This window comes from Coregonus lavaretus (assembly GCF_964263955.1).
Source record: "Coregonus lavaretus genome assembly, chromosome: 21".
NCBI classification, from domain to species: Eukaryota; Metazoa; Chordata; class Actinopteri; order Salmoniformes; family Salmonidae; genus Coregonus; species Coregonus lavaretus.
The window spans coordinates 31498190-31504189 of record NC_140008.1 but is presented as its reverse complement, the minus strand read 5'-3'; positions in this window follow the sequence as shown (position 1 = coordinate 31504189).

The window sequence follows — 6000 nt, the reverse complement described above, 5'->3', positions numbered from 1 at the left end:
ATTTCAGAGTGAGAAGAGCTCCCAAGCAGCTCTCTCCAAGCTAAACAACAGATAGTAGACATACCAGCTGTCCCTCCGTTATTTCCCCAACATAGACAAACAGTAACACTTAACAAAACTCCCAAACCAACACAGACACGAAGACTCATAAGATTTTAACCTTAACTAACATATTTCCTTACAAAAAACTAAAACCCCTGTTGTCATAGCCTTAGTCGACACACAGCAGAGACCTCACCTTTTTTTTCACACACGCACAGGCTCTCTTTCACACACACACACACACACACACACACAATTCAAGAGGAATGTATCCGTTCCTACGGTCCTCTAAAGCATGCTACCGTCATTCCTTATTTTTCATAGTTCCTTCCTAAATTTATGCTACCTTGACTTTGCAGATATCCAATGAGAAGTTACATCGAACATATACCTTGTCAACTATAAGTCGAGGGGTAACTTGCAACCGAATGTATCTACCACAAATTCCAGTCCCCAGAACTGACCTTAAAAATCAACCTAGTGAGTTTTCAGGATTTTTGGCCCATCCTAATGATCGCCTCGTTTGAGGGCTTCCATAGATCAACGACGTCCTAATTAGTATACATTTTCCTTAGTTCCTGGCCTTTTTCCTTCATTATATTCAAGCCAAATATCCCTGTGCCCAATGTTATCAATTCCTATAGACACTCCCCCCTGTTTGCGTTGCTTTCAATGCAAACAAATTTAGAAATTTAGAACGGATTCTCATCACACAGCAAATAACAGCAAAGCGCACACATAAGTCCTTTGACGGTGCAGTCTTTCAACGCACACACACACACAAGCACACGAACTGACCAGCACCCAAAGTTTGTGAGAAAGCTCACCGTATCTGCATGCCTCTTGAGCGGGAGTCAGCTCGGCGCCCATGAATGGAACGCTGAGAAAAGACGCAACACGGCCCAATTCCTCATCGCCATTAATGTAGTGTCGAGATAACGATGCTGAGATGCTGTGATGACAAGAAATCCGCTGACACTGTCCTTGATTATAATAATTTATTACATCATAGATTTCAGCGTCAATTTACAGATTTCTGCAGAAAATCCGGAGAACAACTGACCCAATCTCTAATATGTTGTTCCTCCCCGTCCTTTGTTTCAACCATGGTATTTATAATCTGTAACATGATATGGGTGGTTTACCCATAAACCAATCCCAGGACGCCACATAACAGACTTCCTCTAACACGCCATTTGCAAACATCAGCAAAGTCATAAACTGTTTAGACACTACAAACAAAATGAGAATTAAAAACAGGTTCAGCCCCTGCTTCGACTGTGATCTGGCAGAATTACTCCACTACAAGAATTCCATTTGGCGAAAGGCTCGGCACACACATAAGTGCACTCAGGCTATCTGGAAGGTCAAAGTTAGTTACTTTAAGGAGCAGTTCTCTCTCTGTGGGTCTAACCCCAAGAAGTTCTGGAAAAAGGTTAAAGACCTGGAGAATAAACCCTCCTCCTCACAGCTGCCCATGTCCCTTAATGTTGATGATGTTGTTACTGACAAGGAGCACATGGCTGAGCTCTTTAATCACCACTTCATTAAGTCAGGATTCCTATTTGACTCAGCATGCCTAATTGCCCGTCCAACATTTCCTTATCTCCCACCTCTTCTAATGTGACTAGCCCCGATGCTCCTCCCTCTTTTTCCCCTGCCCCGCTACAAAAGTTTCTCCCTGCAGGCAGTCACTGAGTCTGAGGTGCTAAAGGAGCTCCTTAAACTTGACTTCTTTAAGGTTGCAGCCCCTATCATCGCCAAGCCTATATCTGACCTTTTTAACCAGTCTCTCCTCTCTGGGGAGGTTCCCATTGCTTGGAAGGCAGCCACGGTGTGATCTTTACTTAAAGGGGGAGATCAAGCTGATCCTAACTGTTATAGGCCAATTTCTATTTTGCCCTGTTTATCAAAAGTTTTGGAAAAACTTGTCAATCATCAAGTGACTGGCTTTCTTGCTATCTATAGTATTCTCTCTGGTATGCAATCTGGTTTCTGCTCAGGTTATGGATGTGTCACTGCAACCTTAAAGGTCCTAAATTATGTCACCATTGCCCTTGATTCTAAGCAATGTTGTGCTGCTTTTTTTATTGACTTGGCCAAAGCTTTTGATACAGTAGACCATTCCATTCTTGTGGGCTGGCTAAGGAGTATTGGTGTCTCTGAGGGGTCTTTGGCCTGGTTTGCTAACTACCTCTCTCAAAGAGTGCAGTGTATAAAGTCAGAACATCTGCTGTCTCAGCCACTGCCTGTCACCAAAGGAGTACCCCAAGGCTTGATCCTAGGCCCCACGCTCTTCTCTATTTACATCAACAACATAGCTCAGGAAGTAGGAAGCTCTCTCATCCATTTATATGCAAAAGATAAAGTCTTATACTCAGCTGGCCCCTCCTCTGATTTTGTGTTAAACACTCTACAACAAAGCTTTCTTAGTGTCCAACAAGCTTTCTCTGCCCTTAACCTTGTTCTGTTAGAAGAATGCCCCTCTCCCCACCGGTGTGATAACTACCTCTGAGGGTTTAGAGCATGAGGTAGTCACCTCATACAAGTACTTCGGAGTATGGCTAGATGGTACACTGTCCTTTTCTCAAATTACGGAGATGTAATTTATAGATCGGCAGGTAAGGGTGGTCTCAAGCAGCTAGATGTTCTTTACCATTCGGCCATCAGATCTGCCACCAATGCTCCTTATAGGGCACATCCCTGCACTCTATACGCCTCTGTAAACTGGTCATCTCTGTATACCCGTCGCAAGACCCACTGGTTGATGCTTATTTATAACACCCTCTTTGGCCTCACTCCCCCCTATCTGAGATACCTACTGCAGCCCTCATCCTCCACATACAACACCCATTCTGCCAGTCACATTCTGTTAAAGGTCCCCAAAGCACACACATCCCTGGGTCGCTCCTCTTTTCAGTTCGCTGCAGCTAGCGACTGGAACGAGCTGCAAAAAACACTCAAACTGGGCAGTTTTATCTCCATCTCTTCATTCAAAGACTCAATCATGGACACTCTTACTGACAGTTGTGGCTGCTTCGCGTGATGTATTGTTGTCTCTACCTTCTTGCCTTTGTGCTGTTGTCTGTGCCCAATAATGTTTGTAGCATGTTTTGTGCTGCTACCATGTTGTGTTGTCATGTGTTGTTGCCATGCTATGTTGTTGTCTTAGGTCTCTCTTTATGTAGTGTTGTGGTGTCTCTCTTGTCGTGATGTGTGTTTTGTCCTATATTTTATTTTAAATATCCCAGCAGGATGCCATTTGCCTTTTGTTAGGCCGTCATTGTAAATAAGAATTTGTTCTTAACTGACTTGCCTAGTTAAATAAACGTTAAATAAAAATTAAGAAAAATGTAATTGGTTCCATGTGTTTGATGCCATTCCATTCGCTCCTTACCAGCCATTATTATGAGCTGTCCTCCCCTCAGCAGCTTCCACTGGTGCTTATAGTATTGTTTTCTTTGGCAACTGTGGTATAAGCAGGATAAACAGCTTAAACAAACGCAACTAAATAAACGTTGCTGTTATTCTGGCTGCAGAGGTAGTGACTGTGAAGCTGTAGTTAGTTGGTTAGCTAGCAGCAAGGAAGGGATAAGAACGTTGCCACTGAGCATGGCAACGGAACATGAAGAACGAACGACTGGGTCGCATCCATAAATATCGAACTAATCGAACGAACTAATGGGTTGCGTCTCTAGTAACCAAAAGATGAGAAAGTATTAATTTGCTTATAAAAATGAAAATATCAATTTAAAAACATTATTACTACCGCTAAATGGGTGCTTTCATATTGTTTCTTTGGCAACTGTGGTATAAGTGGGATAAACGCCTCCGTTCTGTACATTACCTTGGAAAAATGAACTCCACAAAGGGACTTTGCTCCGCCTCGTACAGAATGTCAGCGTTTATCCCTTACGTACAGTGAGGGAAAAAAGTATTTGATCCCCTGCTGATTTTGTACGTTTGCCCACTGACAAAAAAATTATCAGTCTATAATTTTAATGGTAGTTTTATTTGAACAGTGAGAGATAGAATAACAACAAAAATATCCAGAAAAATGCATGTCAAAAATGTTGTAAATTGATTTGCATTTTAATGAGGGAAATAAGTATTTGACCCCCTCTCAATCAGAAAAATGTCTGGCTCCCAGGTGTCTTTTATACAGGTAACGAGCTGAGATTAGGAGCACACTCTTAAAGGGAGTGCTCCTAATCTCAGTTTGTTACCTGTATAAATGACACCTGTCCACAGAAGCAATCAATCAATCAGATTCCAAACTCTCCACCATGGCCAAGACCAAAGAGCTCTCCAAGGATGTCAGGGACAAGATTGTAGACCTACACAAGGCTGGAATGGGCTACAAGACTATCGCCAAGCAGCTTTGTGAGAAGGTGACAAAAGTTGGTGCGATTATTCGCAAATGGAAGAAACACAAAATAACTGTCAATCTCCCTTGGCCTGGGGCTCCATTCAAGATCTCACCTCGTGGAGTTGCAATGATCATGAGAACGGTGAGGAATCAGCCCAGAACTACACGGGAGGATCTTGTCAATGATCTCAAGGCAGCTGGGACCATAGTCACCGAGAAAACAATTGGTAACACACTACGCCGTGAAGGACTGAAATCCTGCAGCGCCCGCAAGGTCCCCCTGCTCAAGAAAGCACATATACAGGCCCGTCTGAAGTTTGCCAATGAACATCTGAATGAGTCAGAGGAGAACTGGGTGAAAGTGTTGTGGTCAGATGAGACCAAAATCAAGCTCTTTGGCATCAACTCAACTCGCAGTGTTTGGAGGAGGAGGAATGCTGCCTATGACCCCAAGAACACCATCCCCACCGTCAAACATGGACGTGGAAACATTATGCTTTGGGGGTGTTTTTCTGCTAAGGGGACAGGACAACTTCACCGCATCAAAGGGACGATGGACGGGGCCATGTACCGTCAAATCTTGGGTGAGAACCTCCTTCCCTCAGCCAGGGCATTGAAAATTGGTTGTGGATGGGTATTCCAGCATGACAATGACCCAAAACGCACGGCCAAGGCAACAAAGGAGTGGCTCAAGAAGCACCTTAAGGTCCTGGAGTGGCCAAGCCAGTCTCCAGACCTTAATCACATAGAAATTCTGTGGAGGGAGCTGAAGGTTCGAGTTGCCAAACGTCAGCCTCAAAACCTTAATGACTTGGAGAAGATCTGCAAAGAGGAGTGGGACAAAATCCCTCCTGAGATGTGTGCAAACCTGGTGGCCAACTACAAGAAACGTCTGACCTCTGTGATTGCCAACAAGGGTTTTGCCACCAAGTACTAAGTCATGTGTTGCAGAGGGGTCAAATACTTATTTCCCTCATTAAAATGCAAATCAATTTATAACTTATTTGACATGCATTTTTCTGGATTTTTTTGTTGTTATTCTGTCTCTCACTGTTCAAATAAACCTACCATTAACATTATAGACTGATCATGTCTTTGTCAGTGGGCAAACTTACAAAATCAGCAGGGGATCAAATACTTTTTTCCCTCACTGTATTATGTCATGTTTCATGTTTCGTGTGGACCCCAGGAAGAGTAGCTGCTGCTTTCGCAACAGCTAATGGGTATCCTAATAAAATACCACAAAATACCAAAATATTATATTGCTTGTGGCTCAAGGATGGCATTTTAACCGTGTTTGAAAATGTAATATTAATGATTGCATATGCGAGCACAAATGTGATCCAGTAATGCCCTTGTAAAGTGGCAATGGTGTGTACCTGATATGATTCCGACAGATAACAATCTGGTTAGTTGGGTCTGTGTTGCTGTTAATGTCATTATAGAGCTGGTGGTATCTGAATCTGTGGACAGATAAATGTTTACATACTGGACTTTCACATTGAGCAGGTAGAGAGAGAGAATAGAGATGATGATGATGATGATGATGAGCGAGAGTGAGCGTGAGAGAGAGAGTGAGCTAGAAAGAG